Source organism: Sus scrofa, chromosome 2, assembly GCF_000003025.6.
Source record: "Sus scrofa isolate TJ Tabasco breed Duroc chromosome 2, Sscrofa11.1, whole genome shotgun sequence".
NCBI lineage: Eukaryota > Metazoa > Chordata > Mammalia > Artiodactyla > Suidae > Sus > Sus scrofa.
In genome coordinates, this window is record NC_010444.4 from 52,538,761 (window position 1) to 52,555,419 (window position 16,659).

At 39.6% G+C, this 16,659-nt stretch overlaps 1 pseudogene; it reads right to left on the reverse strand.

Moving 5' to 3' along the window:
* Nucleotides 1,396–9,388, reverse strand: LOC110259579 (annotated as a pseudogene).

Consider the following 16,659-nt stretch of genomic DNA (forward strand, 5'->3'; position numbering starts at 1 on the left):
TTTTTCTTTTTAAAAAGTGTGATATGTAGATTTATCAATACTATTTACTATAATACACAGTAATTAATTAATTTTTGAACATCATAATACTATTTATTGAAGTAGAAAGAACTTAAAATTTTTTTACTTCAAGGGTTCAGTCTAGTAAACTGAAAACATGGATAATAAAAAGCTGCTGTTTATTTTTATTTCCTAATCATGATATACCCCAATTATAAATTATGGTAATTACATTGAAATTTTCATGAAAAACAAGCGGTATTAATAATGGGCTTTTACAGAAACCACCTTTTTTGTTTGTTTTACAAAGTCTTGACTAACTGTTACCTGATTATGCCAATAAGAATTATCCTTCAAAGATTTCTTTTAAGAGAAAAATTTTGTTCCTTTGTATTTCTTTTTAAAATTGGGAAACTGTAGGAGTTCCCGTTGTGGCACACTGGTTAACGAATCCGACTAAGAACCATGAGGTTGTGGGTTCGGTCCCTGGCCTTGCTCAGTGGGTTAACGATCCGGTGTGGCCGTGAGCTGTGATGTAGGTTGCAGACGTGGCTCAGATCCCCCGTTGCTGTGGCTCTGGTGTAGGCTGGTGGCTACAGCTCCGATTTGACCCCTAGCCTGGGAACCTCCATATGCCGCGGGAGCGGCCCAAGAATTGGCAAAAAGACAAAAAGAAATAAATAAAATTGGGAAACTGTAAAACAAAAGAAATGGAAATACATAGTAAAAGCTGCTTATTCAGTGTTCTAACTGCTCGTATTAAACCTCTCTTTAGGAAAACTTATCCAGTACAATTGAATCAACGTACAATTTATTTATGGTAACAGCTTTTTCAAATTGAGCTTTTAAAAAAGAACATTTAACTACAAAAGTAAGATTAAATAGGTGCTTATACAATATATTTATCCTTAAAATGTTAATAATATAAAATGTTGATGCCCATGTCAACAGTACATTATACATAACACACATTACTTAAAGGTCATTTTCTTTCCAGTAATAATGTAGATAAAAGCACAATATTTATTGCTTATATTAAATGCAGGTTAAAGTCCAGACAGCCTCCAAAGCTAAATCCTTGTGATAAAGGACATTACACTTAACATACACAGATAGAGCTGAGAATAAGCCAGTCCTGCACAAGCATCTGAGCCTTTACCTGCTGCAGTGGATCCAGATACACCACCTCTCGTGGGCATCCAGCTTCCACACTGTCTAGTCTCAGACTGATCCCTGCGATTCACGCAACACCATCAGCTACCAGTGCCAAAGCTTGTGGCAAAATTAATTATTCATAGGACATTTTGCATGAAAAAACAGTGTTCAGCCAACAAAAGTGCCAACCAGAATGACTGACAACATCCCCATCTTAGTGAGACTAGGTCATCAATATAATCACCTTTTCTTTTTTCGCTCAGTCTTATTGAGCCTCTGCTTCATCTGCTGTACATTCTGAGCTGTGCTGGCTCTCTTGTCCTCTTGAATGCACTTCCGCAGGGCACTCTCACTGTTTTCCTCCATAGCATCTTACATTTTAGAGGTCAGTCCTTGTATATCTGTCACCTGTCAATTTTTCTTCTAGGCCTATCCTATTCCCATTGTATTTTTCAGTCACTATTTTGGTTGGTGAATGATCAAAAACAGGACAGAAGTCTTCATTAGAAAGTGCTTTGCAGGAGTTCCCGTCGTGGCGCAGTGGTTAACGAATCCGACTAGGAACCATGAGGTTGCGTGTTCGATCCCTGCCCTTGCTCAGTGGGTCAAGGTTCTGGTGTTCCCGTGAGGTGTAGGTCGCAGACGCAGCTCGGCTCGGATCCTGCGTTGCTGTGCCTCTGGCGTAGGGTGGCAGCTACAGCTCCGATTTGACCCCTAGCCCGGATACCTCCATATGCCACAGGAGCGGCCCAAGAAAAGGCAAAAAGACAAAAAAAAAGTGCTTTCCATTGTTTCTGTATACTTGAATCTCCCTTTATAAATTTTGCTCCTTCTATTATAGTCATATATGAAAATCTGAGTTGAGCTGGTATCTGAATCAGCCCCATTCCATATAGTCTCATATTCAGTAACAGTTGCTTAATATTAATATTGTCTCCTTTTTCCATCAGACAGGCAAGTATCCACCAGAGAAAATGTTCCTTGACTGCCTGATGCTGGCACTACAGTGGATCACCGCAGGCTGGTGCTCAGGACCCAGAGGCCAGACTCTTGCACTTTATAAATTGAGAAAGGAAGCTGGTGATTCGGGGACTCCGAAATCTGGTCAGGTAGTGTAATGAAAGTGAGATATTGTTCTAGTTTCACCACTTTGGTGTTTCCTAACTGCAGTAGATAGATAGACTGTGGAATAGGGCTTCACGTATTCCGACAGGAACTTCATTCTGAATCCTGTTTCCTTAAACAGCATTTCTCCGTTGCCTTTTGTCAGCCGGTACTGTGCACATTTAACCAACTCTTTCTCCACTACTCCACAACTCTTTCAGGATGGCAATTGCTTTGGTCTTTTGTTGCCAAACCATGAGTATGGCAACCAGAATTGGCAACCTGTTAGGAAGTGGACCCTGTGTTAAGATGTGACTCCTCTGCGCCTCCACTATGTCAACTAAGCTGGTGTTAATATAATCATTTTCAGCATTCTGTAGTTTAACATGACTGTGATCATGTGGGCTTCCATCTCTGTATCTGGGCTTACATCACTGTATCTGATTCATTTTCTGTTTTCTGGAAACTTTGCCACTCTGTGAGGATAGTGGGACTTAACGCGAATTTCCAACCATTCAGTGCAATCTTGGGAATAATGTTAAACGGTGGAGAACAGATAACAGTTATTTTAAAAGAGCTGAACTCAACTACATTTGGAAGTGAAAGGGTCCATGGCTGGCCAGAGAGGCCATCACAGAGTTTTTCCACTCTAGGGAAGGACTGCCTGCCTGGTGACCCTGAGGAGACGGGCGCCCATGTAGAAACCCCTCAGGCACTCAGAGGTTGGGGTGGGGCATGGGGGAGTGCAGGGAGGCAACCACCCTAGGATCCCCCTACTTCACAGAGCTCCTTCCAGAAGTGCCGTGAAGCCCCTCCCCACAACCCCCATCCCCATGCCTCGCTCTGCCAAGTCCATGCCCATGACTATTTATTTATTTGTTTGTTTATTTATTTATAGGCTGCCTCTGTACCAAGAATTGGCAAAGATTAGCCTGAGGTATAAACTTAATGTTTTCTTACGTATTTTCTGAGCCTTTCCTTGGGAATGCATAGTTACTAAGTTTTCTCATATGTTCAGTTACTTTTGAATGCCCTAGTCTTTACTGTCTGGCTCCTGAAAGGAGGGAAGCAAAAAATGAAGAGATAACAAAAAGATGCTCACCCTTCAAACCTCCTGAAAGTCATTAGAACTGGAGTGGGGAAGGATTTGCAGCAAATGGGTGAGGTGTAAGAACAATGGCTGCCCACTTCTTTGCACTTCTGTGTTTAGAGGCAGAAATTGGCAATCAAACCACAGATTCCTGATATTTGGAGGACAGGGTCTTTTGCCCACTCCAGTTCCTGTACACTAAAAATGGAAACTGCTCTAAGGACATGTGCACAGCTGCCTGCGATGTAGCTAGGGGTAGTGGCTGGGTAGTTTCTAGTATGCTAAGAGCCCAAATCACCAGAAATTGGCAATATACTGTTCAGGTTTTCCCTGGGAAGTTGAAAGTCTCCTGTAGACTCCAGCATTCCAAAATAGTTATATCAGACAAATTTTGCCAGTGAAATTGCTCTCCATATGAAGAGACAGTTTCCTGGTACTTCCTAATCTTCCATCTTTCCCATCTTAAATTTTAACATTTCTTGCAAGGTAGTGGCAACAAATCTCTTCGGCTTTTTGTTTGTCTGAAAAAGTCTTTATTTTTCCTTCACTTTTGAAGATAATTTCACAGGGTATGTCTACAACCAGGACCCCAAGTAACCCATAGGAGAAAGTGCAACTGGAATGGGTGTGAATGCCTTCATACTGGCAATTGACTCTTTTTATTTTTCAGGACCCAAAGTTTCCAGGATGAAGCAATTTCAATATCCTGTTACAGGCACGTACTGTTTGTCAGACTACTGACAGGCTTAGGAAGAGATATGATCACCAGCTGACTTGAACTAGTCTGATCCTGACAATTAGGCCAATGTCTGTGTAGATGAACTAAGAAATGTCCAAAGGTTACCTTTGCTTTATTTAATATCTGCCCCCATCCCTTCACCAAATGGAGCTTAAGCCTCATTAACATAAAATATAATGTATGTAATGGCACACTTCCAAACTGCACTTGTGCAAGATTAATCCTGCCTCTAGATGTAATGACAAGGCTTTCACTTTTAAATAGCCAGCCCTTTTCTCAGTAAACGAACCAACTTCCCCTTGTTCAGGGAGACACTGCTTTGGGAATTATTCCCAGTGTTCTACTTGTTCTCATGCTCACAGTAATATTTTCTTGATTCATAACTCACTTGGTAAGTGGATGTTTGCCTTTAGCTACCAAGTGAACAGATCCCCTTGTCTGGTTACAGGTATAGAATTTTAGTTTGGTGTTTTGTTTTTTTCTCCCCCCTTTTTTTTCTTTTTAGAGCTGCATCTGTGGCATATGGAGGCTCTAAGCTAGGGGTCGAATCAGAGCTGTAGCTTCCAGCCTGCACCACAGCCATACAACGATCAGCCATGTCTGCAACCTACACCACAGCTCATGGCAATGCCAGATCCTTGATCCAGTGAGCAAGTCCAAGAATCCAGCCCTCATCCTCACAGATCCTAGTTGGGTTCGTTAACCACTGTGCCACGAAGGGAACTCCCTTTTCCCTCTTAACACTCAATATTTCGCTCCATGTCCTTCTTGCTTGCACTGTTTGTGAGAAGTTGGGTATAGTTCTTTTGCTCCTCTACAGGTACAGTGATCCCTCCCACAGATTGTTTTAGGATTTTTTTTTTAAATCTTTGATTTTCTGTAGTTTGAAAATAATTAGGTTTCATTAGTGAGCTTGGGCCTCTGGACTGTGACCACTTATGCTTCTAAGTCCTACCTCCCATTCCCCTTTAAGTAGCACAGGATGATAGAGCAGGCTAGATATGGGTATTTTCCCTCCCCCAGGTCAGTTAGGTGCTGATAAATCTCAGGTTAGACACTTGTTAAACTTTCTCCTAATGGCAGACCTTGTTAAGAAGAATAGAATGTTCTGGTATATTACAAAATCATTCCTTTTCCCTGTCCTCTAATGGAAACATGGAGATTTTTCTCTGAAATTCATTGTGCTAATCTGGTAGAGTTTCAGGAGGTAACTCAAAAGTATGTGGGTGGAGCCCCAGATGACTGGGTCCGTCTGAGGATTTTAATCTCTTAGACTTGTTCACATTGGGCCTCCAGCAACATATCAATTACAGTTCAGGTTTCCACACCCCAGCATGGTTCTTGAACAAGTTTCTAATCATTGGTTTCTGCTGTGTTAAATTGTGATTCACTGTATTTACCACTCATTCTCTCCTATTTTACCTACCTGAGACCTAAGCCTCAGTCTCAGGTCAGTAGTTGCCCTGTGGCCTCATTCTCTTATAGATCTGGGAAGAGTTGTTGAATTTTCAGATTGTTCAGATTTTTACTTGTTTGGAAGGAGTGGTGATGTTTAAGCTTCCTACATGCCAGACTGGAAACTGGAAGTCAAACTCTACAGACTTTTTAATAGTTATTATCCTGCGATCTGGAAGACTCTGTTTCTTTCTCCTTGTTTTGTTGTTGAACACAGGTTTGTGTGTTTCATGCATGGTGAAGCCAAATGAACTGAAACAAGAGTTTGGAGCAGAGAAAGGTTTATTGCAAGGGCTGTGCAAGGAGAATGGGCATCTTGTGCTCAAAAGATCTGAACTCCTCAAGGTTTTTGGGTAAGACATTTTATAGGCAAAATTTTGTGCGAGTGTGAGACCTTCCTCTGATTGGTTAGTAGTGAGGCAACATGGTGGTAGTACAGGAATCTCAATCATCAGCCTCCTGGTTCCAAACAGTTTCGGTTCCATGTGCTTGTGCTCAGCCTAAAGTTACTACCCTTTACCTGGGTAGGGGTTTTAGTTGCTATAGAACTCAGAGATGTATTGTTATTTATTTACCTTGAGGATGAAACAAGACCCTGCTTTAGCATTACACTACTGTTTCTTGACTGCTTCTCTTTCTTTCCTTATTACCTCTCTTCCCTAATTAGTAATTCTTTGGATCTGCCCTTTGAACTCAGGGAAGGTCTCAGAAGATAAAGCCTTTTCCTACAAGCAAGAAACTGTGGACACAGAAAGGCTTTTGTATCTAGGAAGGTCATACACGGTCCTTCTCAGTTTCAACCCCTCCTTTTCTTTGATGTTACTCAATCTTGAGGGGAACAGGTGTTGAACAAGAAAAAGAATACTGTTTTTAACAGAAAGGTTAAACATAAACCTGACAGAGGAACTCAGTTTTAGGGGGACTTGGTTTCAGTTTGCTTTGAAAAACAATCGAGCATTATTATTAAAACAAACAAAAAAAAATCTCAGTCTTAAAAAGAAAACATATATATTTTGGGAGACAAATAAATGTGGGAAAATGGAAGAACTGGAGGATATACATGAAGAGAACTCCAACTGTCAACTGTGGGCAGCCCCAGACTTGCCACATCAACTGGCCAGACTTTGTGAGAGAATCTATTTTGGAAGAGGTTCTACTCCAGTGGACCCCATTCTACTTCCAGGATAATGACATACAGCATAGAAAACTCAGGCACAGGGGATACAGTGATAAGTATAGCAGATATGGCTTATGTTGAAGTAGGGAAGACTATAAAAACATTATTGAAAATAAAAAGTGTTGGGTGTTATAAGGACATCAATAAAGATTTTATGGTAGTGCATGACAAGAACACTCAGCTGCTCTGGGAGGGTAGACAGAGAAAGCTTCCTCAAGGAGGGAACATTCAATTTATTTCTGATGGAAAATGGTGGCAGTAAGGTTAGAGGAGTGGGAAGAGTGCTCAGGAGGAGAGACCTATACCTGACTCTTTGTCTATTCTCCTTCTAGGACATATTGCTCTGCTGAGGTATGACTGCAACGTGACTTTCTAAACCTCAGTGGTTTAGAATTTTTTTTTTTTTTTTTTTTTTTTTTTTTGTCTTTTCTAGGGCTGTACCCGTGGCATATGGAGGTTTCCAGGCTAGGGGTCTAATCAGAGCTTTTGGCACCAGCTGATGCCAGAGACACAGCAATGCAGGATCTGAGCCCCATCTGCAACCTACACCACAGCTCATGGCAATACCGGATCCTTAATCCACTGAGTGAGGCCAGGGATTGAACCTGCAACCTCATAGTTCTTAGTTGGATTCATTAACCACTGAGCCATGATGGGAACTCCCAGAAAGTTAATATTCATAATATATTTCCACTGGAGTTCCCATCATGATGAAGCAGAAACAAATCTGGCTCAGATCTGGCATTGCTGTGGCTGTGGCATAGGCCAGCAGCTACAACTCCAATTAGACACCTAGCCTGGGAACCTCCATATGCCATGGGCACAGCCCTAAAAAGACAAAAGACAAAGAAAAAACCCAACATTTATGTAACCCAATATATACAAAATATTATCATTTCATTGTGTGGTCAATATGAAAATATCAATGAAGTATTCTCCTTGCAAAGTCCTCAAAGTCCTATGTGTATTTTACACTTATAGCATATTTCAAAATTTCATCAAAAATACTTGATTTATCTTTAGATTTCACAAAATTTAAAATGAAAATTGAAAAGTAGATTCATGTAAGTCAACTGTTTCATAAAACTGTTTTCTAATAACTGAATTAGTTATGAAAAAGTAATTTTTTTTTAGTATTCTCATTCACATGGACAAAATTGATTTATTTTTTTTTATAAGACCTGGTTTGACTTTGAAGCAAAACCATATAAATTTCAGAACTGAATCAGTCTAACTTAGGTAACTTCACTAACTCTCTGCCCACTCAATATTGTTAATATTGTATTGAAAGGGCTATTGCATAAATTAAAAACAATTCTAAATTTATCAATATCAAAAAAGGGTTCTAATTTTCTTATAGTTTTTACAGATATTACATAACAGTGTTGATTATAATTACAATCTTTTGTATTTTGATTCATGTTAAAAATGGGTAAAATTATTATTGGTTTATCTTATGAAAGATTTCATTCTCAACATAAATTCTCATATCCATCTACAAAGATCACAAATTAGCTTTAGCTTTTATTGGAGATTAAAATTTAGCATTAGCATGCATGTGCAGTGTAATATCAATGAGTAAGCATAAATTGCCTTTCTGGTCTTTGATTATTAAATATTTGCAGATATTCTTTTTGTTTCAAGGAAATATTGAATTGGAGAAAACAGTATGATAAATTTTTGCAATACTCTTCCCAAGATTCATTTAAGGAGCATTGGTGAAGAATGCGAGATCATTAAATTCACTGTATTCTATTTCAGAGTGCCATAAACTGGTGATGATTCATTGCATTTGCACATATACATTCAGTGACTTTAAAAACTACCTCTGACACTTTTAATAGAGGCTACTTTAAAAACTGAGCTGAAATAATTCCAGTGGAATGAAGCAATAATAAAAACACCTGCCTTTAAAAATTCCAACAAATCTTGATATACGAACCAAGATAACTAAAGAATCATTCCTGATGATAAAAAGCATTTTTTTTTTTTTTCATTTTTGGCTGCCCCATGGCATATGGAGTTCCTGGGCCAGGGATCAGATCTGGGCCACAGTTACGACCTATGCCACAGCTCTGGCAACAATAGATCCTTTAACTCATTATGCCAAGCAGGGATTGAACCTACCTACGTCTGCCCTGCTGCTGCAGAGACAACAACCCCATTGCACAACAGCGGGAACTCCATGATAGAAACTAATTCAATTATGTTTAGCTGAAAATTTTCTTTGACAGATGTCTGTGCAATGAATTTGATTTTGTGGGTCATGAATTGACATTTCCTCAAAAATCTGTTAAGTCCTTTGAGACAAAACGTATTTATTTGGTCAGTGTCCTTACATTGCATGACTCATCTAAAGCAGAAGACTTGTAATTTGAAGCCACCAGGTGATGCTAATGAGCAATTAGGAGCCAGAGCCACAGAGACCTCAGCCTTCAGATCATATCTGTAGAGGACTGAGGGGAATTGCTTTCCATCATGGAGGGAGGAGGCCTGTGCTCAGTTCAATGAATCTATTGTGTTCACCCATTGGTGCCACCTCCCATCACTCTCAGAAGTAGGCTTCTAGTTGGGTCCATATATTTACTGACACCTTCCTCTCCTCCACTTTCCCTACCATTAATCTTAACTGCTGCACTTTAGCCTCTGCCCACTTCCTCATCACCATGCCGAAATACACACTATTCCTGCTGCTAAATAGTACAGATCTCCTCAAAGTTCATCTAAAACCTTAGCCTTTCCCTAATCAAATCCATACAGTCTTCCACTTCTACCTAGTGTCTAAAGCAGTCAGCTTTGGATACTTGAGGAGTACCAGTCTTATTCTTGCTTTTTTTTGCTTTCTTAACATTTATCCTGTGCATACCCTTATTCTCTAAATGCCCTGGGGTATTCTTAAAAGAAGACAGCCAGCACTGATTGATATTTATCCTGACGCACTTTGTGTGTGGGGGGTGGGTACACAAGTAAACCTTGCCGAATGAGTAAACAAACTGACAGCTGAATAAACGTGTAGATAAATTAATGGGCATGAAAGAATACAAAGACCAAAAAAAACACATGTTTAATTCACAAATGGAGATGGCTGGGCCCTTGGAGGAGCTCAATAAAGCAGCTTCTCCAGGAAAAGAACAAAGATGATGGGAGTTGGGGACCTGATCTTGGCCCCATTTCTGATGGCTGATCTGCAATTTTTACTTTGGTTAGCAATTGGAAAACCCATATAAGTTATCGTCTCTTTGCAGAGGTCTGCTTGTACGCATTTCTTCATTTCAACAGCTATGTCTTTAACACCTGCAAAAAACCATAAATGAGACTTCCACTCTTCTCCTCTTTCCTTATATCCCCCTTTTACCCACCAAGATTGGGCTGGAGTAAGATATCAGACAGGCCACATTTGGGTGGCAGTCATTTAATATGTCTCTCTCTAGCAGAGGAAATGGGCTGGTGTCCTCCAAATTTAGGACCTTCAAGTCCCTGAATCCCCTACAATCTATAACAGTCAAATATTGGTCTATTTTACAAACTTTCTTTAAATAAATTTTTTCCCAATCCATGCTATCACTTGAGGATCTAGCATGATGTTTTTATAGACATTTTGTGGAGATGATAGTAAGAACTTGCTCTTTTTATTAGTCCTCAAATGACTTTGTTAGGAGCATCCTCCATGCTGCTGATCCACAAGGATTTGGTGCATCTGTTTTTTGGTTATATACACCCCCTCATGTTTGAGGTACACAAATCTAATTTTCTCTTATTCTTGGTCTGGGTTATCTTTTTTTTTGGGGGGTTATCTTTCAAAAAGTAGCAATAGCCATAAAATAGCTATCATTTAGCCTGTGGTCTCTGCCTTTCAAAGTACCATCAGATACATTCTTTTACATGGCAGCCACACTATGCTCCTGGTGATTTTATCTTGCCTTCTCTGGGTGCCATAGCCAGTGACTGCTATTTTAAAATGGAGGATCACTCTGTTATGCAAGTAGAAATGTAAGAATTCAAGAGACCAACTAACATGACTAGACTCTGCAATTATCTCACTGATGCTGAGCTTCAAGGAGGCTGAGCTCTCCAGAGTCAGAAGGAAAAACTGAGAGAGAAGAGCTATGTAAACAACCCAATACTCATGGAACTCTGCTTATTGCTCTTCACACTCCATGATAGAACTGCTCATAATTTCTAATGGGTGTCTACAGGTGTTTAGAGTTTCATGTTAGATCTTCTCAAAGGAAGCATAGTAAATTATGCTTTACAACATATTTGAGTAAAGTTTAAGTTTAGACACTGCCTTTCTCCAAAACATTGACTGTGAAAATTAAAAAAAAAAAGTCCCAGGGTAGGATAAGGCACAAATTACCCCTCTGTTAAAAAACAAACAAACAAAATTTGCAGAGGATGAAAGATCATGCAATATGCTGAAACAACTTCCTCAAAACTAGCTGAGAGTTTTCTGATAAAAGCGTGCAAAAATCCACAAATGAACAAATGAATGAATGTGAGAAAGCCAATTAGACACATTTTCAGAATCAACCCACTATTGGTATCCTCATTTCTTTCTTTTTTTTTTTTAGGGCCACACTTGCGGCATATGGAAGTTCCTGGAACTAGGGTTTGAATCAGAGCTGCAGCTGCAGGCCTACAACACAGCCACAACAATGCTAGATCCAAGCCACAGCTGTGATCTATGCCACAGCTTGCAGCAACACCAGACCCTTAACTCCCTGAGCAAGGCCAGGGATTGAACCTGCACTTTCATGGACACAATGTCAGGGTCTTAACCCACTGAGCCACAAAAGGAACTGCAGGTATCCTCATTTCTAAGCTTATTTCTCCTCAATACTACCCTTAATATACATACCCCATCATCTTGTGAGAGGGTGCCACTTGTTCTGTGGCTATACAACACTGCATCATAGGAAAGTACCTGTGTTTATGATGCCAGAAAATTCAACACACTTCAATTTATCTGCTCTGCACCACTTGAGAGTGTTGTCACACTTTCTTCCTAACACTGCAAAGCATGTTGGACACTTAAAGCCATTGGATTGGAATTCATCAATATCCTTCTCCTCTAGATCATTCATTTTAATCTCCCAGGAGACTGTGAAAAAAAAGAAAGAAGGAAAATTGGTGGCCCTTCATTGGCAGGCAAATGAACCTATGCTCACAGAGCAGAATTAGAGTTAGGTCTGTCCCATCCATGACTCTTGGAGAGTCACACTGGAGTTACCGCAATAATTCCTGCCCTCATGGAGCTTAAGTTCAGATGGAGGAGGCAAACTAAAGAAAGAAGAAAATGACATGGTATGCCAGGTGATGATAAATACTAATGAGAAAGACAGAATAGGATAGGACGTGCAGGGTGTGGTTACAATTATTAGGGTGGTTAGAGACGGTCTCACTGAAAGGGTAACTTTTTGGAATGGAGGCCTAAAAGAGACCTACTTCCAAATACTTGCAAAGAATAACTGTATTACAAATAAAGGGCACAGGATGCTCAAAGAAGGGGCCCCCAGCTGAGAAGAAGGAGACTTAACTCCTCTTGCATTCTCTGTCTTTGGGGCTTTGTAACAATGCCTTAGTGAACTGATGTCACTGACCCCCTGTCTCCATTCAAATGTCCTCACTACCAGCTATTGTTGAGAACAAAGACTAGACTTACTGCTCCAGCGAAAGGTGTCATGCAGCAGAGCAGAGAGTGGAAGGAACTATGGAAGAAGAAGTGGAAACTTGTGGAAAGTAAGGGCAGGGTGAAAAAAAGGGAGCAAAAGCCAACAGTATTTATTATCTGTAAAACTTTTCTCAGGCTACTAAAAAGTGATTTAAATTGTTTACCTTCCACTTCCAGCAGAACCTCCCCTCCTCTGGTTCTGCCAAACCCCACAGGGAGAGTAGTGTGTGACACCAAGAGGATATGCCCTTTTGGAGCCTGAACCAACAATCCTGACATTTCTTGGTCAAGTAGAATAAATAGTTTGCAGAACTTGTAGGAATGGGGAGTATGGACTTGAAAACTGGTATGTCAGTGAAGGGGAAGATGAGGTGGGAAGAGGAAGTGGGCTGGTGACCAGGGTGGGAATCTCTCAGTGCCGGCATTCCCTGGCGTGGACTCCTTAGGAGTGTGAAAACCCCAGGCCTTTTAGGTAATCCTGAAGGTATGTTTCTCTAGTAAGACAAAGATTCCATCTTAACCTTTTTGTTTTTATATTAATGTATAACTTTTAAATATTGAGCCAATGTACCCTGGGCCCTGCAAATGTGAGGGCAGCAAGCCTCCACCCTGGGCAAGAGCAGGAGTTTGGGGATTGGCATCTGGGGGCTGGGAGCCACATGCTGCCATAATAAGAGGAAGAGGCAGAGTCCAGAGATGGCTAGAGCTCTCTAGACATATAAAGCCTTAGAGATGCAGGGCTAATCTGGCCTGCCCTCCCTAGAGAGTCTCGTTTGATGGAACACAGTGCAGAGAGACAAGATTAATGAAAGTTTTGGTCACTTATGATGGAGCATAATAATGTGGCAAAAAAGAATGTGTACATGTATGTGTAACTGGATCACCATGGTGTACAGTAAAAAATTGGCAGAACACTGTAAACCAGCTATAACAGAAAAAATAAAAATCATTATATTAAAAAATAAATAAAAAAATAAAAAATCAAACAAAAGAAAATAACATAAAAATTTAAGTCATGACATTAAAGAAGCTTTCCAATTTATAATTTCTCTGTAATATGTCTCATATGCCCATTTCTCTCTTTCCAAATTTTTAAACTCATTCTGCTTGAAGCTACTCTGTCCAATGTTTCTATTTAAATCAATTTCAAAAAAAACTAAAATTTGGTTTTTCAGTTGCACCTGTCTTATTTCAAATGCTTAATAACTGAACATGGCTAGCGGCCACTGTCCTGGATGGTGTAGATACAGACATATTGCTCATTGCAGAAAATTCTATTGGACAGCACTGCTCTAGGGTCTTTTCGTGGTTAGACAAATATGAATTAAAAATAAAGTGTGTTGGCGAGAGTTTGGGCAACAGGTATTTTCATCTGTTTCTGATGGGTAAATTAGTATAAATTCTTTAAAGGGCAATTTGATGATAAAGAATAAAAATTTAGATCACATAAACTCTTTGAACCAGCAATTTCTAGATATTTCCTACATATTGCATTTGTATTAGGTCATTCACTGCATCATCCTCTGTGATAAAAAAAAATGATTAGAAGTGACTGAAGTGCTCATGGCTGGATGGATTCTGGGATGTTCATGAAATGGATATATAGAATATGTTGTTCCAGTATGCATTGATGTGAAAAGTTCTCCAAGGTTTACCATTAGGGAAGAAAGCAAGATATAGAACCATCGGTATAAATGTTGCCATGGTAAGAAAAAGGTACATTTGAATCTGTTTGTAAATACATAGACCATCTCTGGAAAGGTACACAAGAAAAGGATAACTGTGGTTGTCTCAAAGAATTTGAGCTGGCGGGGGGTAAAGAGCATATACTCTCTACTCTATACCTTTTGCATTTTATGCCATAAGCACATATTAATTTGTTTTAAAAGATACATAATTAAAACCAAATAAATATAAGTAAATAAAAATGATAAATAATAGGAACAGATGGATTCTAAAATTTGCTCTTTCCTCTGAAGATATCAATTAAGTCTAACTTTTCTATTGTTTCCTTTAGGATCTCTGTTGCTTTATTGGTTTTCTGTCTAGAGGATCTGTCCATTGATGTGAGGGGGGAAAAAAGGTCTGCAAAAAACCAAACATTCCAATTAAAAATGGGTGAAAGGAGTACCCATTATGGTTCTGCTGGTAAGAATCCAACATAGTCTCTGTGAGGACGCTGGTTCTTGGCCTCACTCAGTGGGTTAAGGATCCAGTGTTACTGTGAGCTGTGGTGGAGGTTGCTGATGCAGCTTGGATCCAGCATTGCTGTAGCTTTGGCATAGGTCGGCAGCTGTAGCTCTGATTCAACCTATAGCCCAGGAACTTCCATACGCCACAGGTGTGTCCCTGAAAATAAAATTTAGAAAATGGGCAAAAACCCTGAAAAGACATTTTTCCAAAGAAGAGATACAAATGGCCAACAGAGATATGAAATGATGCTCAACATCATTAGTAATCACGGAAATGCAAATCATAACTACAATGAAATATCACCCTGCACCTGATAGAATTATGATTATCAAAAAGACAAGAGATAACAAATGCTGGTGAAGATATGGAGAAAAGGAATGTAAACTGGTTGAGGCACCATGGAAAATGGTATGGAGGATCCTCAAAGAATTAAAAATAAAACTGTCAGAGTTCCTACCATGGCTCAGTGGTTAACGACTCCGACTAGGAACCGTGAGGTTGTGGGTTCAATCCCTGGCCTTGTTCAATGGGTTAAGGATCCAGCATTGTGGTGAGCTGTGGTGTAGGCCACAGACATGGCTCAGATCTGGCAATGCTGTGGCTGTGGTGTAGGCCAACTCTGCAGCTCCGATCAGATCCCTAGCTTGGGAACTTCCATGTGCCATGGGAGCAGCCCTAGAAAGGCAAAAAGACAAAAAATAAAAAAAATAAAAAACCAAAAAACAAAAAACAAAAAACAAACAAAAAAACCCCATGTTTTTTTTGGGAGTACTTTTGGGAGTATATTCAAAGGAAACAAAAACACTAACCTAGAAAAGATATCTGCATCCCTATGTTCATAGAAGCATTATTTCCTACAGCCAAGATAGGGAAACTATCTAAATTTCCATAAATGGATGAATAAATAAAGAAGTTGTGAGATCTATCTATCTATCTATCATCTCTCTCTCTCTCTCTCTCTATCTATCTATCATCTATCATCAATAAAAAAACAAGAAATTCTGCTAGTTGTGACAACATGGATGGACTTTGAGGACATTATGCTAAATGAAATAAGTCAGTTATATGCTAAATCATATAAGTATGATTTCACTTATATGTGGAACCAAAACCAAGAAAACTCAGAGTTCCCTGATGGCCTACCAGTTAAAGAGCCAGCATTGTTACTGCTGTGGCACAGGTTTGATCTCTGGCCAGGAACTTCACTGTGTGGCATTAAAAAAAAAACTCTTAGGAAAAGAAAAAGCAATCAGATCTGTGGTTACCAGGGTGGGGAGAAGGCAAATTGGAGAAAGGTAGTCAAAAGGTACAAACTTCCAGTTATAAAATAAGAAAGTACTAGGGATATAATACAACATGATGACTATAATTAACACTATTATAACAGTATTATATATGGAATTAACGGTATTATATATGGAAGTTGTTAAAAGACAGTAAATCCTAAGAGTTCTCATCACAGGGAAAACAACTGAACTTACTACAGTAATCATTACGCTGTACACCCTAAACTTATACAGTGATGTATGTCAACTACATATCAATAAAGCTGGGGAAAAGGCTTATTGTAGAAAATATTAAAGCAAACTTCACTATAAATCATAACCACAAAGCAAGCTATGACCAGAGGAGTAAAAGGAGGGTACTTTTGAGGAAACAAGTGGTCACCTAATTAAGTGTGGGATTATTACTTTCTCTTTTCCCCTTGAAGTTCTCCTCAAGTCTCCCTTGCCCCTCTGGTGCCCAAGGCAAGGCACTTCAACTAGAAGGAAATTATTAGTGTGTGTACCTTGTGCAGATCAACGGATCTCCCTGCGCTCTCAACCAAATACTCATCTCATAAACTCTATTATGTCTGCTGTTGCAGTAAGAGGTTTTCTTTTTTAAAAAATTTTTCTAGCCTTAGGCTTTGGTTTCTATTAAAATGTAGAGTGCCCTGGGTGGGTTAAAAGCACTATCTTCTTGATGTCAGAAGTGGAATCCAGAGACAAAACCTCTTGCTCCAATAACCCTGAGGCAGCATCTTTACTGTCTCTTAGCTACTATAACTCAACACTCTGAATTATACATTTTCA